Source organism: Ornithodoros turicata, chromosome 9, assembly GCF_037126465.1.
Source record: "Ornithodoros turicata isolate Travis chromosome 9, ASM3712646v1, whole genome shotgun sequence".
Lineage (NCBI taxonomy): Eukaryota > Metazoa > Arthropoda > Arachnida > Ixodida > Argasidae > Ornithodoros > Ornithodoros turicata.
Window position 1 is genome coordinate 32,742,198 of NC_088209.1, and position 22,149 is coordinate 32,764,346.

A 22,149-nucleotide genomic window follows, 5' to 3' on the forward strand; every position below is an offset into this window, starting at 1 on the left:
AAGCCTGCTAGGCGCACAAGGCGCAAGACGTGTCTTTCCCAACATGCTCCCTGTCGAGCCGTACGGTGACGAACAAGCCGTACATGGCATTACATAATTCAACGCTACTAAAGAAAGACTGGAGAGACACTTGCGAATAAAGTATATAGGGGGAAAACATATCGACACGTGTCACATTTCACTTTTCGTATAGCGCCGGGACTTCTAATACCAATTGTACACACAGCAGAATGGACTGGAGAGAAAGATATACATACCTATAGGATACTTGTGAGAGCTCAGCAAGATTCACCAAAGGTCGACGCGCAGAAAATAGAAGCGTGGTACCGATGTTCCCAAGTGGGCTTTCTGGAAAGAGCGAGTTTTGGAACATCAGAAGGGACTGGACGAAAAAGATACGATAAACAAAGTTATTAAATCCAAGCTTAGCAATGTGATGTCACCCGCTTCAAAGAAACAGAGCGATTGATTGATTGATTTGTAAAAGAGAAAAAAATGGAGATGTTAGTTCCGAGACACTCGGGACTGGCTATACTCCAGGACGCGTTATTGAGAAAAGAAGAAAGGGAAACTACATAAATCTATACACTGTGAAATGGAATAGATGAAAACATATCCCCACAAAACTTGGCACCAAAGGCAACAGTGTGGGAGAGTGCACGTGTCAAAATCTCAATGCACAAAAAACATAGATCCGTTGGCTTATCGTGTTTTCGGTATCGTTATCGTGAAGACTTTCCGATGTGCTAAAGCTCTCCAATGCGAGACTTTATTTTATCCAGAAACATCCAATTGCATGAGTGCTCGAGGATTTTCTTTTTTTTAACAAGTGCGAGGTGCTTTCATAAACACGGAAAAAATGCAGTGGCCACCATTTCATAGCGCGCGGAATGGAGGCCAAAACAAAAAATAAATAAATAAACGAAGGAATAATCACAAAATACGAGTAGCAAGTGTTATCGCCACGTACTCCCTCCAAGTTGGATAAACTTATTTCCACGCAAGCACCCGACGATCCTGTGCGATGTTGATTGATTATCGAGCCCCACTTCAAAGTGCGGGAGGAGAGAAAGAAAGACTCTGTTGCTCCTCTCTTATCAGTGATTTATTGCCGGCCATTAGACGAGAACAGCGTGACTGATCTGGCAATGTTGAACTGGTAAGAGAAACCGAAACAAATAAAAACTATTTCTACTTCTTCCCGCTGACCAGATTTCGCACTTCGGGCGAAAAGCACTTAAGATGTTCGGGCGATCACGATCTTCCGAGTTGTCGGACGAGAAGATCACGGAAAGGAACGGAAGAACAGACTTCGAGAACTGGTTTGTTATTGTGTGTTGAGTGCGTTGTCAAACGCCGGTGCGGAACGACTCAGTGTGTCAGTTACGGCGCTTTACAGATAGGAGACGTGGAAGAACGGTTGCACAAGACAGAAACTTCCTCGTGTGACATACAGCCTCACGGGGATATATGGGTTGGCACGAAACGAGCTACAACGTCAATCTTTATTTCCTCTGGCTCTAAATTTAGCGCACCATTCGCCACGTTGATTTATAAAACAATTGTGGCAATCTCCAAGGGTTTCACGCTCGTACCCCCGCCGCAGGCAGGAGTGTTCTACACACACCAGTTCAAGGCGAGCATTATTACAGCGTTGTCTGAATAGCACCCTGTCGCAAAAAAAAAATTAAAATATTAAAAAAAAGATGAATAATAATGGCAAGACAGGGAGGAAGCAGTCCACAGGTGGGGGCAAGGAGGACTGTCGGCCGCGTTTCTGACTGGCAGCGGTTTCTGCGGACTTCCCAACATTTCTTGTGAGATAATGGGCAGCGCCCAGCCCCCTGGCCGGCATCAGCTCCATCTTATCATCCTCTATGTGTGTGTGTGTGTTGTGAGATATATATATATGTGGAGATCAACATAAAACTGAAAACTTCGGAAAAATCATGTCTTCTCTTTTCTCGGTTCTTTCGATGAGCTCCTGATGAAAATAAAAAATCTGAAAATAAAATCTGTTATATGATATCGCTTTGTGTGCACTGTTAGTTTCGGTTTCGTTTCTAGAAAGTAATTCCCGCACCTCATTGTAAAGCGATGAAAGACCGCTGTCGTCATTTTCGAATGGCACTCACATGCTTTTGTGCGCTTTCTCTGTAAGTAGTGCGAACATTCGCAAAGTTATTCGTCGGTGGTACAACGTTCGGAGATGTTTTACCTTGTGCGAGTCGTTGACCCCATGCAAAAGGCAGTCCTGGCGCAATGGACGTCTAAAATGTCTTTCATGGTTCCGCAGGGGACAAATGCCCGTACTCTTCCTTATAGGAGGCCGACATATAAGGGTGCAGCAAGAACAACCATCCGCCACGGTCTACCCCGGTAGACAGTTCACTCTCTAACCAACGCACACAAGAGCACCATCATCCATCATGGTTATGCGAACCAAACGACGTATTATACCACGGCACCTTGGAAAGATCGAACTGCTGTGTGACATTCGAGAGCTGCTGTCCTTCCGAACAACAACAACAATAGATGCAATAGACGTTGACGATGAGGTGGGGCCTTTCCGAGCGTAGGTGTAATAACTATGAGAAATCCGACGAACAGCGAAACTTGAGGACCTTGCAATCCACCTTTAACACTGCGAGATCTACTGCAGTGAGACTGCCCAACGAACCTTAACATTCACTCTATCATCGCTTAATTGCTTTATGATTGCTCTACCAGGTGCGTTAACCAAATGAAATCACGCAGTATTTTTATCGGAGCTTCGCAGCACAAGTGCGTTGAAGGAATCTACATCACTGCCGTGCTATCTCTTCATATATTTAACGTCCTGTTGTGTTTCCTGTTGGGCAGACCACAGCACGCTCCAGGGAGACGGTACTGTGCTTCTTCATAATCTTGTCATTCCTTCGCGTTTGCTTTTCTCGTATCACCCTTTTAGCGATGTGCACTCTCCTAATAATCGGTTTCATGGCACACGGGATCGAAGGCGCAGCAGGCAACGCCGTCAACGAGATCTTAATATGTGCACTTCCAAGTTCTGCGGAAAATCTTCGCCTGACGCGACACAGAAACGGGGCATTAGCTGGAATGTCATAAGCGAAGATCATTAATTTCACGTTCCTATGCGTCGACATGCCGGCATGCATGCGGCCGTTTCTCGTACATAACGTCGCTCATCTCATACACGGACTAGATGGGAAACAGCGAATGAACGAGGGCGCGGGCTTTGCACACGGCTAGGCTTCTCGGATAGGTGACTGCCTATATATATATATAGGTTATTAGTAGGTTATATGCACTTTGTCCCGTGTGCTGTGCTGTGCTGCTTGAAGCCACTGGGACACCCTCACTTGCCCTTCCTCAGCTGCTAGGGCTTCCGGCCAACCCAGCGCATCAGCTACGAGCTCTTCAAGTCCTCATCACCGACTTAGCAGCAACAGGGCTCCTGTGTGATCTCTGAACATTCATCATCATTCACCATCTTATCCCCCTCAAGCAATGGGATAGGGTGCCGCCTCGGCGGCGAAACATCCCACTACATCAACATTACTTATTTGTTGTTATTGTTGTTGTTGTGCTGGACATACCATCTATACTATTATAGTAAACTAACAGGGTAATTGGTCTAAAAGGTACCTTACGTTTCGAGAGAACAGTCAGGAATAAACGCCAACCGTGTCACCTCTCGAAATCTGCAATCTTAAAAACGCGGACCTCGTTGAGTTTCGATTCGTTCTTCAAAGCTACACCGGTTACAAACGCAGGACTTGATATTTCGTACGCTAGCAAAGCGTGAACTACAACAAAAGATATGGGTTAAAGGGGAGATGAAGACCCGCCTCTCTGATTCGTTGTATGGAAACAGGTACTAACGCGCTCGCCAAGCAAGGTGGGTCAAACACTGCACTGATCGTTTCATCACCATCCATTTTCCGAACGTAAACATCAATGCTTATTCCATTAGAGGCGCAAGCACCCAATTTGCACCTGCTGACCCGTTAATTCTTTATCTTATGAAGTACTTCGGACAACAACACGCTGTGGCTGCACAAATTAACTGCGCGGATTGAGCCCACACAAAAGCGAACAAAACACGCAGCTCAAAGCGCTCATACAGGCGTCCGATTAATCGGCTGGCGCAGCATGCAACAGATAAATGATCACAACTGCTTCCGAGTGTGGAGCCCACGCCCAGAAGAACAGCGGCACTGTGTCAGAAACTTTTCGGTAGCGGCGCCTGTTCGCGGCGGGGGGCAGCGAATAAACTGTCCCGTCGATCTATGAAACGCCCAGATGGAGGGAAAAAAAGAAACGGCACTAAAATGAAGGCTCATCTAAAAACGAACCCAGCAGAGGGCCGTTACTAATCGCGTTTCCAAACAGCTCTGTCCAAGTGATGCCAGGGTGGCTGAGGATTCCGACACATGTACGTGGAGGCCCATCTCTTTTATTACGCAAGGCACATGCTATATACGTGAAAGAAGTGAGCTTTTGGGTCATAAACAAGTGTACGTGTGAGGTACAAATTACCGGAGGTGACAGACACACCTTGTTACCGGAAGGCAGGATTGAGCAATTGGGGTCGCGAGAAAAATGATTGGATTGGATTTAAAAAAAAAAGATAATATAGAGACTTTGGTCCCCACGAATAATGGTGCCGGATACTCCAGAACGGTTACAGTTGACGGCGCAAGGACCGCTAGGGGTTTTTGGTGGATCAGTGATGAAGTGACTGGAATCGCTCACTTTATCATCATCCAACGTGTACGTGTGTGTGTATGTGACTGGAAAGAAAATGAACGAGTGAAAAAGAAGAACCTCAACTCATCATCGTCATCATCACGAATATGAAATTGTGTGAGCTAGAATGTGTTGGACGGTAAGTTTGAAAGAAAAAAATAATAATAAGGAGACATGAAGTGTATCTAAACTTATGCTGAAAACATAGAAAGGTAAAAAAAAATAAAAAATAAGGCGTGCGCAAATTAAGTGCATTCCATGAGTTTGCTGCACAGTGTGCATAACAAATAAATACGCAAAACAAACGCACTCTTGGTCAGGTTTCAGGTTCTCGCTACCTTTCGCGCCGATTCTGTGAACATGCTGTATACCGGGTGCTTCAGTTAAATCCCCGGGCTAAATAATTCGCGAACGGGTGTACCAATCGACGAACTTCCTCTTTTTACAAGTATCTGTCTGATACCACCTACAAGCTGCACACCGTGTGAATGAGTGGGAGGCACTCATTATTAAAATAAAAATGCAAATGAGTTTCGTAAAAAAGCATAACTTCTAAAGCAGGGCGCTGTCGGCATTAAAATGAGTGCTACCCCTTTTGGGACCTTCAGTGGACACCTTTTAGAGAAAAATCTGTCACCGAAGCGGGTCATTTGTTGCAGGAATTAATTGGTTTCGGGTTACGTATTTTTGTCGGGGTTGGTCGCGGCGAAGCGCAAAAGAGCGTATTTCATTGGTGTAATTCATTGGTGTAAGGACGTAATTCATTGATGGACAAGGGAGTGAAAGAGCGTCCTTTTGCGCTTCACCGCGACCAGCTGCGACAAAATTATGCAAACCCAAACCAATTAATTACTGTAACAAATGACCAGCTTAGGTGGCAGATTTTTCTCTAAAAAGGTGTCCTCTGAAGTTCCCAAAACGGGTAGTAATCATTTTAATGCTGACAGCGCCCTGCTTTAGAAGTCACGTTTTTTTACGAATTTCATTCGAATTTTTCTTTAAATAATGAGCGCCTCCCACTCATTCACACGGTGCGCAGCTTTTAGGCGGTATCGGATAGATGCTTGTAAAAAAGAAAGTTTTTCGATTGGTGCACCCGTTCGAGAATTATTTAGTCCGCGCTTTTAACTGAAACACCCGGTACAGTGTCCCAGCGTGTGTCGCGCTTTGGAACAGGAGCAGGTTCCAAGTTTTTTTCTTTTTTCTAATCTATATTTACCTATCTCTAAATACGCGAGCGCGATCGAGTAAGGCACCCGAGAAGGCCCCTTCAATTGCGTAACAATCGAAACTGAAACATCTAGAAAAGAAATCATTCGGCAATTAACTCCATGAGCATGTGGTAATCTTGATTGTTGCAACGAGTGTTTTGGCCATCGTTACAGCTCCTTCCATTGAGGGGTCAGAGCTCGTGACAAATAGGACGCCCATCCAGAATGATCACATCAGAAGACGCAATACCCCATCGGATAAGCGCTGCGTGTACCTTTCGAGAAACATCGTTTCTCTTCCGTTCCAGCTCCAGATTTATAACATCGCCTTCAGCGTGGCGCCACACATCTCGCGAATTGGATGGCCATGGTAAAGCGCGACATGCATCTGAACGCAAGATGCTGTGCAGCGACCCATGCTTTTGTGCCTGCTCTGCCGTAATCTCATTTGTAGACAGTGTTTCAAGATCGTGCTTGAAATCCCACACACACACATACACACACAAAAAAAAAAAAAAAAAAAAAGGGCAACGAAAAGAGACACGAAGCACTCCCGTCAAAGCGTCGAAAAGTGAAAATGTCATCATGCGTTGCGTGGTGCGTCAATGGTGGCGTTGGTCACTGTGTGAAATGAAACACTATGATGTACCTGTAGAAATGTATAGGGGGGTAGAAGAAATCCAGCGACCCGGTAAGGAAGTATAAAGGGAATGTAGAAATGTAGTATGTACAAATGTATTTTAAGATGACGTATGGCTTTCTTGGTAATCTTTAATCTGGTAATCTGCTAATCTCTTGGCTTGGTAATCTTTACGCATAAGGTCTGAGGACCGCACCATGTAAAGATGTCAACGTGCATGGGGTACATTTTGAAGTGCCTTCTTAAAGGACGTCTCCAAAATGTGTGCTTTTGGGTACAGAGTAATTCTACTAATCCGAATGCGCATGTGCCACAGTTCATTGAGTCAGAAGTATTGATTAAGTTTCAATGAATGAAGTTATGTGATAATTCGGTTAATTAATTGATTAGGTATAATTACCATACGTACTACATTGTGCTAGGCATCGATCTCATGTCGGAATGAGAAGGTGAGCCACAAGTGGCCCAAAGCACTATATCAGACCTGCAGTGTTCTGCAGCTGATTAATCCCGTTCCGTACCAGCATAAGACACGATCTTGACTGTAGCTTCACCATCGGAGCTGCCGTTGGAAAAATACGCGTAGGTTCGTCTTGTTCTTTGATTTTCTTTTTTATTGCGTGTTAGCGCCGCGAAGCAACTGTGGCTATGAGCGGCGGACAGACGTGGGCAGATGGAGAGAGGACAGCAGGAAGGAGTGGGGGACAGGGGGTTATATGCGTCCTGTACCGACTTCAGGGGGAACTGAGCAGACATTCGTCTGGAAAGTCTTCGGAAAACCCAGGGAAAACCTCAGACAGCACAGCCGGCGGAAAGGATTCGAACCCACCACCTCCCAGTCTTCAGCACGACCTTGGCTACCACCAATGAGCGAACGCCTTATAGCCCACTCTGCCTTGCCGCTTTCATTTGCGCTATCACTCTTCTAAAAAACGGGTGTACAGTAACTCCTTTTTGGGGAGTACACCCTTGCCACATATATCAATCCCTTTGGAGTGTAAAATTACTCTCTAGTAGGGAGTGAACTCTCCTTTTTTTAGAGTAATTGTACTCAATACAAGTATGTACAATGTACAAATACTCCAAAAGGCAGTGGTATATGTGACAAGGAAAATGAGTTGAAGTACACCCATTTTTTATAGAGTGTACATCGTCATCAGCACCACCACCACCACCACCACCGATGCTTGTGCGAAGTGGAGGAAAAACCTTGGCGGTGGGAGCGTGTTGAAGGAGCGAGTAGGAGCGAGAGGTAGGAGTAAGTTATTCTTATTTTCCATTTCGTAGTACCACGGGTATAGTACCGTTTCATCACTCTCAGAAAAAAGGGTGTGAAAAGGTGGTAACTTCTATAGTTACCACCTAGGTTAACATAGCGTCTGATAAAGGGTGTAAAAGGGTGGTAAAAGCAATTATCATATATCCAAATTGCTACAAAAAGGCGTACGCCCCCCTCGCTCACCGAACCAGAAGTGGTAACCCTATCATTCGTGGCAGAGAGTGAGGTAGCAGGTAGAACTTTACAACCTTTTAGGCACAACATATGCGACAAATATTACCTCCTGAAAGGTATAACTCTGCTCCACCATTTTTTTCTGAGGGTGATCCGCAACCCCAGTGCTTAACTACACGTGTAAAGCAATACACAGTGACGAAGCGACATGACCACATCCAGCTCTATCATCGCACCCGTCTGCTCCCCATATATGCACTGATTCTACCTCTAGTTGGCAATCAAGGAATTTCCCCTAAATCGCGTGTCCCGATTTGGTGCAACTTCCATGTTTGGCTAGGGGATCGTAAGGGTCTTCCAAATCGATCGCAGGCGGTGGAGCGCGAAATTAATATTGTGCTTCTCGGGGAGAGACAGACGGACCTCGTGGTTCATTAGGCGAGGTTTTGCTTCGGGCACTTTACCGGTAATCCGCATTCAGGCAGGACGGTGCACACCTACCGAGCTACGGTTCCACTGTGTCTGGCGGGCCACGAAACGGAAATACTTCACCGCTGGTATATCGACTATTATTAGGCGTGGACAATGTGATCTCGAGGAGCGTTGTACCAGACAGAGCCAGGTAAAAATAATGGACCAGAAATGAATGCATGTAAATTCAGGACTAATGCTCGATCTCGAAAGTGGCCCAAGAAATCTCGTCTTTCGTGCGACCGCGAGCGGGTTGACCACGCATCGAGCCTTCCCCCCCCCCCCCCCCCTTGGCTCAGACTTCTTTTTTTTTTTTCTCTCGTGACTTTGCCAGAGCCCTGCCGATGTGGTCAAGGCTGCACATCTCTGGAATTTCCCGCTGTATTTCTTGTGCTTTTCTTTTTCGTTCCGTCGCCCGCAAGCAGCACACGAGCTGTCCTAAATAATGTGGTATTGTGCAGTTGCGCCCGGGTCCGAGATCTTACCCCTCCCTGAAAAATTGCCTAGCGGCGCCCCTGGCGTCGAGGACTTCTTTTTATTTGTTTATTTAAGTACGTTAAAGACCCCCAGGGGGTCTTTTAGAGGGATACTCGAATGGTAATACCGGCTTCCTTTAGGCAAGAAGCGCCGAGCAGAAAGCATGACGATCAACGAAGGACTGTGGTGTAACAAAGAATTAGCTCGTCATCGTCAGTCAGTGTGGCCAACACCACCTGGACAGAAGGCCAGCGCAGCTCCGCGTAACGTCATCCTACTCGGATGGGCGTCGACCAATTACACGAGAGCAGTGTCCAGGCGAAGCAGACGACACGCGCTTCATTGGAGGGAAACCGTCCGAGTATAGGCTGACATAACGCGAGGACGAGGGGATATTGAAGAGGCCTTCTCTTCTAGGTGTGGCGGCCAGAAATAGACGCTCAACTCATGCAGGTGTCACAGTCCACGAGCATTCGACAGCGCTCACATCTGATGTCATCTAGACCGACCGCAGGGACTAGGGGAAACAACGACGACCGTGCAACAGCGTGTGAATACCCATGTCGTTCTTTTTTTCTTTCATCACATCATTATATAAGATGACAACAACAACAATAATAAATGAAGGAGAAGTGATGATGACATGGGATGTTTCCCCGTGGTAGCCACAGGACCCTATCAGACTTTCACAGAGGTTAATATGAGAGGATGAATTATGGTGAACGCGAAGCGACGACAGGTCGGAGTTCTGTTTGCAGCTCTTCGAGGAGTCCAGTGGCTTGCATGAAAGCAAAAAGGGAGCATAGAGCTCGGCACTGATGCGCAGAGAAGCTCCATGGGCCAAGTACTTTGGACAAGCTGAGTGGTTTATGGTCAAGGAGCTCGAAACATCCGGCGTTCACACGTGTACCGGTCACAGTCCTCGATGATATGGCCGATCGTAGCCGGGGTGCGGCAAGCTGGGCACAGCGGCGTGTTACTGCTGCGTAAACCCCGCTTAACCCGGAACACAGGGGTGAAGGCGACGTTGAGTCGTAGACGCCACAGAAGTGACGTTAAACCACCAGTCCACCACAACCACCCAACAACACCCATGACAACAACCACGCCATCCCACGGCATGCTCAGTAGCTATTCTACATTACCACACACCACCGTCGTAGATGTTGGCGAGAAGTTGTGGTTCCTTCCTCTGGCGGCGACACGTAACACCTGTGTGTAACGATGGTTCCCAAAAATGTTTCACAAATACACGTGCGACTTTCTGCATTTTTTAGATCTCCTTGTCCTGACAGTACAGATCCCGACAAAAGTTTGCGGAACACCAGAGCGACGTATTTGTTGATCTCAGCGACACTCTAGCGGCGAACGGGAGTGGACACACTTACTGAGAGGTGCGTCGATAACCCGGTCACCTGTTTGTAGGTCCATCTGCTCCTGTTTGCAGGAATCGTGTCGCTCAAATGACTATATACACCACTCCAGTGTTACGTAAACGTTTGTCGGGACCTGTACCTCTCCTTCAGAGTTGTTTAAGGAAATTTATTAAACGTAACGGTATTTTGGCACTAAATACAACTTGGTCACATGAGGGCGAAATGATCCTATAAGCACTATGAAAGAAGAAAGACCATGAAAAGGTTAACCCACCCACCACAAAATATGTGTTACAGAGTTACCTCTCATCCTGTTGTGCTGCCGAAAAAGACGAAGAAACGTGTACTATGTTATCGATACCCTTCGCGCCACATCGTATGTTAGCGATTCCACGATTCTTGTACATGCAAAGAGCACTGAGAGATCTTCCTGACGGAAAGATAGTGAGGGGCCGATTGATCAGTATGCAGTGCTCTTTGCTGGCTACCCCAGTGAATACGAAAAAAGCTTCCTCCCCTTATTTACACCGTGGAGGCACCACTGTTCCTTCTCCTTTGCTCTCTCATTCCTTCAGACCACGCACGCAAACTAAAACAATGCTGTTTACCGGTGTAATACTGTCCTGGCGGCGGCGCATGTTGACACGTGCCTCGCATTCTTCGCGCTTTTCGAGTGTCTATACAGGACCAAGTATGAGTGTAAGCCTTCGACCCGAAATTCGGTTTCGTGTTTCTGAGAGGATGCGCGGGGACAAGAATAAGAAGAGATCTTGGGATCCGAAGAGGATCTCTTAGTTATCTTAAACAAAGGTGAAAATCTGGATGACATCCACGTTTTGAAATGATTCTTAGCCTTTTCTCGTCTCTCTAACAGAATAAACAGCACCGCTAAGACGATAGATATCTGCGCATATTTTCTATCTGTAGCAATTTGGAGCAGAAGGAGAGCTTGCTGGAAAACACCTAAGTATATACAGTGAACCCTCGTTAATATGACCCCCGATAACCTGACATACGCGCTTTACGACCATACTCCCGGGGAACAATGCGGTGAAACCTCTGCAAATCCCCTCGTTAATATGACAATTCCGCATTATGACCAATATTTTCGGGAACGACCATGGTCATAATAACGAGGGTTCACTGTACTACCATATAAGTCAGGGTTGCGGAGTTGCCACTCCGGAGTTGGAATGATTCCGAAATCATTCCAGATTTAGCAGAGCCCGGAATGGAATTGGAATGTGGAATGGCGGAAACAGTCCCAGGAATGGGAATGGAATGGAATGGTCTGGGTGCCCTGGTGGCAGTTTTGGTTCCAACGTGCTGGTTTCTGCCCTCGCACCGTTTGCACCGCACCTGCACACGGTCAAGAGTGAAATAACCTTGTCCTTGTGCTTTTTCCGTGCATCGTAATGTCAATCTCCTCTAGCACTGCCGGCCTTGTCAGTATGGTTACCGGTCCTTTTCTTTTATTGCGGGAATTAACGGAATACAATTGGGTTGCGAAGCCATTCCAGGAGTGGGAACTGACCATACCTTTTCATTCCGAAGAATTGAAAGGGATGTTAGACCCCATTCCGCAACCCTGATATAAGTACCGCTTGAGACGCGGTTGTCTGGAATCAGCTCCTCGTGGTTTATCTCATCTCAAATATCCACGTATTGCAAGAGCATTTATTTTGAACAGGTGAAGCTTATGGTCTTTCTTTTAATACAATATCGGAACAGCGTTTCCGATGGCAACCAAGGAAATATGGGTTGCAGAACTACAGACGGGCGGTGTCGCAAGCCGTACCTGCTGCCCGTTCAAGCTCATCCACCGCTTCAAATTTCTACAGTTCCATGTCGCTCTCTTCATTATTCACACCGTCTAACCTTTAGAAATATTTGTATAACAAGTTATTTTCCTAATTCTATACGGACACAAAAGCGGCAAAATAAAGGCGTACTTGCGCCCCTAGAACTATGTAAATAACTGCTCTCCCTCGTTTTTTTTTTTTTTATGTGTGTTTAACAAAATACAGAAACCGACACTGAAAATTTTTGTTTAAGTTTAATTTATACAAGCTTTCGTGTGGAGGTCCACGCGAAAGCTTGTATAAATTAAACTTAAACAAAAATCTTCAGTGTCGGTTTCTGTATTTTGTTTATGTGATCTACAGGACTTGACTGCCCTCTTCGTATACGCTTCTGTTAATGTGTTTAAGTAAGTTATTAACCTTCTACATTCTGTGTTTCGCTCATTCATGCCCCTTACATAATTAGGATACGGAAGTGACGGTCCTCTTCAAACATGAGAAAATAAATCACCAATTACAATACTAGTACTGCTTTGCATATATGGGGCCCGAGCGCTCGGGTTGCACGCACTTAAAAAACGCGAATCATGCTTACAACTAACGGAACACAGCAAAACAGACACGCACAAGCAATCATGAAAGTAGAAGATGCGCAAAAAAAAAAAAAAAAAAAAAGACAGGTTTCACATCACGTTCGCGTCGTACACTCCAATTATTTACTGTTCCACCTCAGGTATCTCAATGCTCCCTCCAGAGTGCAAGCCAACACGTTTTTTTTTTCTTTCTTCTTCTCTGCTACTTCTTCTTCCCAGGTTCTGGATACACTCTAATGGAAGAACGGAATCTAAATCGCTGGTGTGTGCAGGTGGATTGCTATCTCGCCTCGTTCAGTCGTCCTATCTGTTCCTCTGATTTTTGCGCGTCGGTTTCGCATCGAGCCCATCGGCCCCAAATTCAATTAGAAGCCGAATGTGTTTTCCCTTCTTTCGATACGTAGACGATATCCAGGTGGCGCGGCGCGCGCAGCGCTATACCTTCTCCCACGTGCCAAGCCATTGCCAGTCGGGTGCGAGTTTCCGGTTTTTGTTATCGTTTCCGGCTCGCGTTTTTTTTTTTTTTTGTCATTCTCCGCGATACTTCTGCGAAAAGAGAAATCCAATTTTACTCGTACGTGTTATGTAATATATGAGCGATACCTTCGTATTCGTTGGCGCTATACCGTTTTGTTGCGCCGCAGCATTGTGCGCACTTTGGTATCGATTATTTTGCTCCCCTGCAATTTGTATGAAGTATATACTGTATTAGTGTTCTTTTATAGGATTGATTTTCGGAACATTCGGTACGGAGGTGAGAAGAAACGCGTTCAATAAGGTTCCACTACAGAGCCGTTCAAACTGTTGCCGTCTTGCGTCGCAACGATGTGTACGAATAAAACCGCTTCGTGGCCAATTGAAAAACGATATGTGGGGTGTAGATATTTTATTCGATCTCGAGGGTGCAGTTACTGTATAGAGTTTCGACAGATCTATGGTGCGACAGGGTAACAAATTTGGAGTAACATTCGCTTACACTGGCCAAATGCATAATGAAGGCGATGCCCTTCACAGAGTCGCCCTTATGCCCTGCCGCATGGTGGTGATGATGATGATGACATCCGGTGTTTCACGGAGAGAGAAGCGGTGAAGTCCCATTACACGTTGCTGATAATATGAGTGATATGGGAGCGAAGTTGAAATGAAGCGAGGACCTTGTCTTGGCGCATTATGGCCGCAACTGCCCTTGGGCCTTGCCCTATAAACCCCCGAATTATCATCATCATCATCAAGTGAGGACCAGTGAGCAGGGCTCTGTCACGTGACAGAGAACGACAACGGATAAATTAATGATTGATGAACTTTCTATTCTTTACGTTGTTTTCTATTGTTTTACATAACAAATACATTCGCCTAAAACTGAAAACGGGAGCAAAAACGCAAAAAGTAAAAGAACAAACCATTACTTGCAGCGAGCCTCTTCATTCTATTTTTTTTTCCTTTCATTATTAAATTAAGCTGAATGAAGTCTTTCCACTTTCCCTGCGTAAACATTCTCATATAACGAACAAAGCTGTAGCTTACATTCGAGTCGAGCTGATGCGTTAAGAAGCGAACAAAAGATAGATAAATAAATAAAAGCGCAGCCACAAAATGGCCATCCGGAACCGCTGAGTGGCAGAACCCGGCTAAAATTTTGACAGCTGAGCCCAGCCTTCTTCCCCATTATGTGTTTTCGTTCCGTCCCTGCTGTACGGGATCTCTTTTGTGATTTTCCCCACGTGCACTCGCAGGCTCCATTCCCGAGAGATTTAACGGACGCTGGGATATCGGGGCACTCAGGACAAACCCCATCGTTCCTGCTGTACAAACATACAGAGCTCACTCCACTCCACGCCGCCCTGGTGACAAAACAGAAGTTCAGCCTCTTTAAGTTTCGTTCGATTCGAAGGTCGGAGCTTCCTGGGCAGCATCCCCGTGTAAACATCAGTGGTTCTTCTTCGTTCTACGTGTGGACCAGCGACATGGCCGAGTAAGTTAAGGCGTCCCGCTCATTAGTGGTAGCCAAGGTCATGCTTAAGACTGGGAGATAGTGAGTTCGAATCATACATGCCACCGGTCTGCCATGTCCGATGTTTTCCATGGGTTTTCCGAAGACTTTTCAGACGAATGTCGGCACAGTTCCCCCTGAAGTCGGCCCAGGACGCATACTAACACCCCTGTCCCCCACCCCTTCCTGCCCGTCCACTCTCCATCTGTCCACATCTGTACGTCGCTCATAGCTGCAGTTGCTTCGCGGCGCTAACACATAATTTTAAAAAAATTCTACGTGTGTATTGTGCGTCCCTTACCGCGTTACCTTGAAGGCTTAATCTTGTTTCTTGAAAGTTATCAGCCAATCAGTGACAGAGTGGTTGACCTCAGAGTGTGCACTTCTAGAGGGTAGCTTTGAAGCCTGGGAAAACAAGAGTACGATATCACTAAAGTGTGAATAAATGAATAAAATAACTTATCAAAATCATTCGTCAGTTCGATTTATTATTACCTACGGCTTTGCGTCGCAACACTTTAATCGAAATTATCGCCAAGTTATAGGCGTTATAGTATCCGAAGAGGGGAGTCAAGTCCTGTAGATCACATAAACAAAATACAGAAGCCGACACTGAAGATTTTTGTTTAAGTTTACTTTACTTTGTTTTAATTTACTTTACTTTACTTTAATTTACTTCACTTTGTACCCGAGGAAGCGTGGACCTCCACGCGAAAGCTTGTACTCACTTTGTACCTGAGGAAGCGTGGACCTCCACGCGAAAGCTTGTACAAATTAAACTTAAACAAAAATCTTCAGTGTCGGCTTCTGTATTTTGTTTGTGCGTTATAGTATCAGAAGACACATGGTAGGAAAGAACAACTTTAAAGTGGGCTTCTCCGCAAACGCTCATGTACTTCGGTGAAGCGCACTTTACAGCGACCAAAGATAATAAACAGTGTCCTTACAAACGCGCACTTTTCACGAAATCCCCGTACAAAGACAAATGATATACGATTACAGCCAGACCCCACTTTATATCACACCCATCTTTCACTTTACCCGCCCAGTTAGCAATAACCGTCGGAAAAGTTGTTCATCCCCATGTTCATCCATCCACTCACTTCTCTCCATATACCTTTCCATTTCCAACTGGCCAGTATTTTCGCAGTAAGCGCTGGCTCCCTGTCCAAATTAATGAGGTTGTCTGTATGCACGAGCTCGTGATTTCTCCAAGTGGTGTGTGTGTGTGTGTGTGCGTGTGTAGGGCTTTGTTTTGAACAACGCGCGCCAAAATGACTCATCCTCACTGAGAACCCCTTTCCGACACTTCTACCCTTTCTCATCAGGAGCTGGCAAAAATATAGGCGCAACCAAGCCAGGAGGAAGTGTACGCGTGTCAGAGGCTTGAAAACCCGTGACCGTTGTGAATGCGTTTCATCCCCAGGAGATGTGTTTCGTTTGCCGACCTGATTTGTGGACGACCGGTCGTGTGTAAAAGGGTGGGATTCGTTACTTAGGTGTTAATGAGATTGCGTCAGTTCAGATAAGGGAAAAGGAGTGGCGCGGTGGATGCTGGAAGCGCCTCGCAACTGACGACGGAGTTGTGCAGATGGAACGGGGAAGATTGGCGCGAGGCGGGAGTTGTGTTTGTTCGTGTGAGGTTCCACTTTTCGTTGCGCTGTGGCGTGTTTCGTGTCCGCTCGGGAGCAGATTGTGAAATTTCAGAAAATGTTTGCGGGGCAATCATGCATGTGTGCCTTGATGACTTCGTCGTTCATTGCTGAGACTGTAAGATTATATTCACGTTGCTTTGGGGGCTTTCACACATCAAGCGTCATGGAACAGCTGGTCGCGCCAGTGCGACCTATCCGTTTCCATTTTCTTCTTTCTACTTCTAATCTAAGCTAATTTAATCTAATCTTCATATTCACGGGTTAAACAACAACCAGTCAAAGTGGAGTCATCTGCACGCCAAGACAACGTAAACAAAGAAATAAATAAGAAGTCACGACTTCAGCGCTACAGATGCGCTGTACCTCCCCGTCCGTTTGGTTGTGTTATACTTATCATGACGACCAACAAGAAGAAACTGAGAAATGGATTCATGCTCTCTTCTTACTCCTGACACATCTCTCCACCCACCCCCTCAAAAACAAAGAGAGAGAGAGAGAAACTGGATCGTAAAGCGTGTAGGTCCGTCCATAGCTTTATATGGTCACGTGACAAAGTATTTACCGCCAAGATGGCCCTATAAAGTTACCGTTTTAAAAGTGTTTGGCATAATGCCCAAAGGTGCAGTCTTTTTTTTACGTTTTTAACTGGCGCAACACTGCCATTTTTAACCTGTAACGCTGTAAAACACCGTAAAAGTGCAAGTTCAGCTTGTGTTCGCGGGCAAATTATTATTATATTTCTTTTTTTTTTTTTTCTGGTTAGGTTTTCTTATAACGATTGTTGTGTCCGCGGTACTCATGACGCGTTCCAGGTAAGCTTCATTCCTGGCACGTTCTCAGACGACGGAGCAATACTGTTGGGGACGACGGCGTTTCGCCCAAATGTGGGTTCGTTCTGAGAACACCCTTCACGGTAGGGTCTTCGCTGTTCTTTTTTTTTTTACCTTCCTTTTCAGTCTTCTGTATTGTGTATTTTCCGGTGGACCTTTTCTACAGAAAGAAAAGGCTGATAAATCACGGTTTTCGTCTTGAGTACAAAGACCGTGCGACCTGAAGAGCCCCACTCGCGTGTCAGAGAACCCTCCACGCTGCATCCGTGGGATAACGCGAATAGAATGCGAGGGTCATTACGAAACCAGAAAGTATGTACTGTATTTCGTGAAAAAAAAAAAAAAAAAAAAACATATTTAGCGGAGGGCACAATTTAAGCTTAGCAAAATACGACCGTTTACATAACACGTATCACGAGGTACAATAAGAAATGATAACGAAGGAGACTCTCGCCCCCTCTCTCTCTTTCAAAATTGCTTGGTCCCTGACCAAATCCAGCCCACCAACGCTCTGCCCTCAAAGCTCTTTTGGCTTTTTTGGACACAATTGGATTTCGATCCTTATTATTAAGGGGCCCATTATTTCATTCCCCACATCACCAACAGCAATGGGGCAGAGCATCGCCCTTGGCGATGAAACTCCCCATTCATCACCTCAAAATAAAGTTGTTGTTGATGACGAAGGACCTGTACTGGCTTCACTATTTTCAGATCTTCCTGCCTGTGGACTCGTGTGGAAGTAGACAGCTGATACAACTTTACTGCAAAATAGGTTGAGCGCGTGACTCGTAACGTACAGCGGCACAGCTGAAGCATGCATAAGCGGCGCGTCAGCTGAGAAGAAACAAACAAAGAAGAAGAAGAAGAAATGGCATGGGGCCTTCTCCACGTCACTCGAGCACCGTGTCGGCCGTCCGCGACTACTTTCTCCGTCTGTTTTGGGGAATTTGATTACGCAGCTATAATACACCGCAGAACGAAAATATTTGGCACGGTGACTCCTGGTGGACAGCTCTACAGATGAGGCGGGGTCTCGAGCCACGTTAAATGTCACCTCATTGCTCCTTTAAAGCATTTTTAAGTGACGATACTTGTATGTGAATCACAGAAACCATACATACTCCGTGCAGTTGCCAGTACGGATCAATATACCCGTCAAATTCCTCGCCGTATCTATCTTTCTCACGGTCATGCTACGTTTCCACTCAAGTTTCGAAATTGAGAGCTTACGGTTCCACCAATGAAGTAAGACACTTTCAAAACTTTGTTCCTTCCCAGACTGGATTTGAAACGTTGAAAGGAGAGTTTACTTTAATTAGATATATATTTCTTGCTATAACAATTGAGGCTTCCAAACAACGATACCATTTTCGCTGACAATTTTGATTTTGCCTATGCCGTTTTAGCGAAGAATGCTTCTTTCTTGCTTTATGTTAGTGCAATTACTCACAGACTTTTCACTGGGACACCGGTCTTCTCTCTACCCTATGATGTGTGTGTGTTTTTGTGTGTTGTGTTTTCGCCTAGGCACCCCCCCCCCCATACCTGTAGATAGCTTTTAACTACCACACTAACTTATTATTATCACTTGTTGTTATCGTCCTATCTCTCTCTCTCTCTCTCCCACATCATCTCTCCCATAATCATCTCCCACACACTCACCATAGTTTGGCGCTCTTTGGCATTTGTTGCCTTTGTGCCATTAAACGCATAATCTCTGTCTCTCTCTCACCATAGTTTTGGCACTCTTTGGCCTTTGTTGTCTTAGTGTAATTAAACGCATAATCTCTCTCTCTCTCTCTTTGCCTAGCGTTCTGTTGATGTTGTCTCACTGACTCCACTGACTGACTGCTAACCAGCGTCGTTCATCGTCTCATCATCCCACATCTCATTCCATCCATTGTGCCTTGGGGTAGTGAGCTGCACCTCATGTGGCGAATTTCCCCATTCATCATCATTGATTTACCTGTTGTTGCTACAGCAATCAACGTTTTCCAGCATCCTCTGCAGCACGTGCTACAATGCACGTTACTCACGTGCACACAGATATTGGATGATGGTGAGGTGGGCGAACCACCACCGCTGTGGCGGTACACTGCCCTATTGCTCATTGGGAGCAGACGAGGGGAAAATGATGGAAAGAGTACTTTTAGAGATCCGTCGCCAGACCGGTGGAGCGCAAGAACTCTGCAATAACACGAAGGCCTTGCATCTGGTGGGCAGCGTTCGACCGCGATCCAAGAATCTTCGCGAGATAGAACGCCTGTTGGTCAATACGTTGCATAACAACGTCGCAAACGCTGTGTTGCAGTTGCAGTTGTAGTGCAAGTTAGAATTCTCGTTGCTTTTAGGAAAATTGCGTCTCAAAGCGTGCATAAGTAGTGAGCGGCCCCGTTGCAAATACCTTCTTCGCATATACTATATGATTGGCATCGACTATGAGAAACACTAAAGCCTTTTCAAATCTCCAGATCTCCGTCGAAATAAATAGCCGTAAGAGAAAAATAAAGATTCGATAACTCCATCTAAGAAATTAAAGATATGCAGATATTTCACCGATCCGCTATACAAACACACTACCGGTGCCAGGCTTTGTTCTTGCTTCGCTTGTCACACGCGTGATTCAACGGACGCATCATTTCCTTTGGGCTGCTCACACGGGGGTTTTGCGCCCAGCTTAATTTAAGTGCATTGGACGGATAAAGAGGGGGATTTATCGTGTCCTCTGTTCTTGCCCACTTTTAGTTTGGGTTTACACGCGTAATCCTCCATTATGAAGCTCAGGGATCCCGATGAAGGGGAAGATGTCCTTTTTAAAAATCCTAACGCACCTTCAAGCGGATGGAGGACAAATGCGAGCCGACGAAGATTGTGCGTCTGTCAACGTTTGCTTCTTTGTTGCATTGTCTTCGTGTTTTTATAACCGGGGATTTTATAATCGGGGATTCTCCTCCGTGTAGACTGCCTCTACAGCAGGCATATATATATATAGCCCACCAAAAATATCGATGACAGATGAAGAGGCAGTAAGCACGAGTTTTGTTTATTCTTTTTTTGTGTGTTGTGTGAATTTGTAGGTCATTATTCTTTTGGAATATTTTTTTAGCGTACATGGAAACCATGAAAATGAGTAACATGAAACCCTGGGATCAGTAAGTGGCCACGTTCCAAATGATGCGCAGTGGCCGGTCTTATCCTGTGAGTCATCCGTCAGTAAATGCTTATGGATGGAATTAGTCTCTCTTTCAGCTTGTTCAGATACTCTAATCCTCCTCACAAAAAGACGTTTCTCTCTCCAGTTTTGAAAGATAATTTTGGATCAACGATAACGTGTGCTGAGATAATATTCATCTCTCCTTCAGTATGCGGTTCCAATACCCTTACATATTACTGACATAAATTAGCATATTTCTAATAGTCATTTCCCACATAATTTCAGACCAGTTCGAACAGATTATACGATTTCGCAAAATCCTTCAGGTAATCACTACCGTGCACAATTTGAAGCGCCGTACCTGGTTCTGGAGCGGTTTGTGCTCAGTGAATACGTAATCTTTAAATCTCCTCTAAAGCCCCGAATTGGAAAGAGCTTCCTTTCAGGTTCGCCTTAGAAAAGGAGGGACTAATTCAGCGAACTGAAACGGAATATCATATCAAGCTCGCAGTCTTCCGATCGCTCAATGAAGCTTGATGATAAATCTTCCAATGGGATCGCGCACCGTGTGGTTATACGCCAGATTAGAACGGGTGAAATTGCTCCCTCTCAAAATGGGTTCCTAATACCTTACTCACTAACCTGAAGTCTGTAATGAATAGATAAGGGACTGCTCGATATATCAGATGGTTTCCAAAACTAAAATAGACGGTATAAAATGTAGTCGATAGTAAACCCGTTGGGTACTCTATGCGCCTTCATAGCACGTTCCGAATAAATGAATGCAGATAAGACGGAAAGGCACATTAATCAATTGGAATGGGATTGTGATATGTACCGGCGGCGCTGAGTATAGTATAAAATGGGCAGTGGAATAGCACACAACATATATATATATATATATATATATATATATATAGGGTGAGGTAAAAGGATTATCAAACGGCCACGAAGTTTTACAGAAGTTCAAAAAAAGACGCGGAAACAGATTTTAGGGAAGTTAAAAAATATATATATATATATATATATATATATATATAAGTTCAAAAAAAGACGCGGAAACAGATTTTAGGGAAGTTACAAACACTAGTTTAAAACATAGGGAGACGTTAAAAAGTAAAATGGGCAAGGGGTCGACGTTTCGACTGTGGCACTGTCTTCGTCAGGACAAAACCTTTTGTCCTGAGTCCTGACGAAGACAGTGCCACTGTCGAAACGTCGACCCCTTGCCCATTTTACTTTTTAACGTCTCCCTATGTAATAAACTAGTGTTTGTAACTTCCCTAAAATCTGCTTCCGCGTCTTTTTTTGAACTTCTGTAAAACTTCGTGGCCGTTTGATAATCCTTTTACCTCACCCTATATATATATATAAAGGTAGTTGACCACACAGGATGCTGATTCCCGTATCCGGGAAGGAAAGGGCACAGTTAATATGAGAAGCTACTGACGTCACGAATGGGTAAAAGAATGAAAAGCTATATTGCCCAATTTGTCACGCCGTAGAATTATCGTTTTGCGTACCCACTTCTTAATAATTATAAATGAACAAAGACAGTGCCTCTCCCTTGATCTGCACCCGCGCAGACGAATTGGAAAATCAAAGAATAAGAGCACTTCACAAAATGTGTTTGGTGATCAATATTAATTAGGGTGCCCATCCACGCTTCGGATCAAACGGGAACAAGGGCCACAAAAGTCCTAAGCTCCTGTATTCGAGGCGCGGAAAAAGCGGAATGAAAATCA

The 22,149-nt window shown here is 45.2% G+C and overlaps 1 protein-coding gene across 7 annotated transcripts in view; it reads right to left on the reverse strand.

The window, feature by feature from the left end:
• Positions 1-22,149, reverse strand: part of LOC135368658 (discoidin domain-containing receptor 2-like) — a 363,200-nt gene that overhangs the window by 329,344 nt on the left and 11,707 nt on the right. For 5 of the 7 annotated variants that reach the window (XM_064602083.1, XM_064602082.1, XM_064602087.1 and 2 more), the window contains exons 2-3: positions 15,067-15,170; positions 258-348 (exon numbers count right to left, since the gene is read on the reverse strand). The gene's annotated coding sequence lies outside the window, so the exon portion shown is untranslated. The remainder of the gene's footprint in view (positions 1-257; positions 349-15,066; positions 15,171-22,149) is intronic. The other 2 variants (XM_064602081.1, XM_064602079.1) reach the window with 2 other exon arrangements.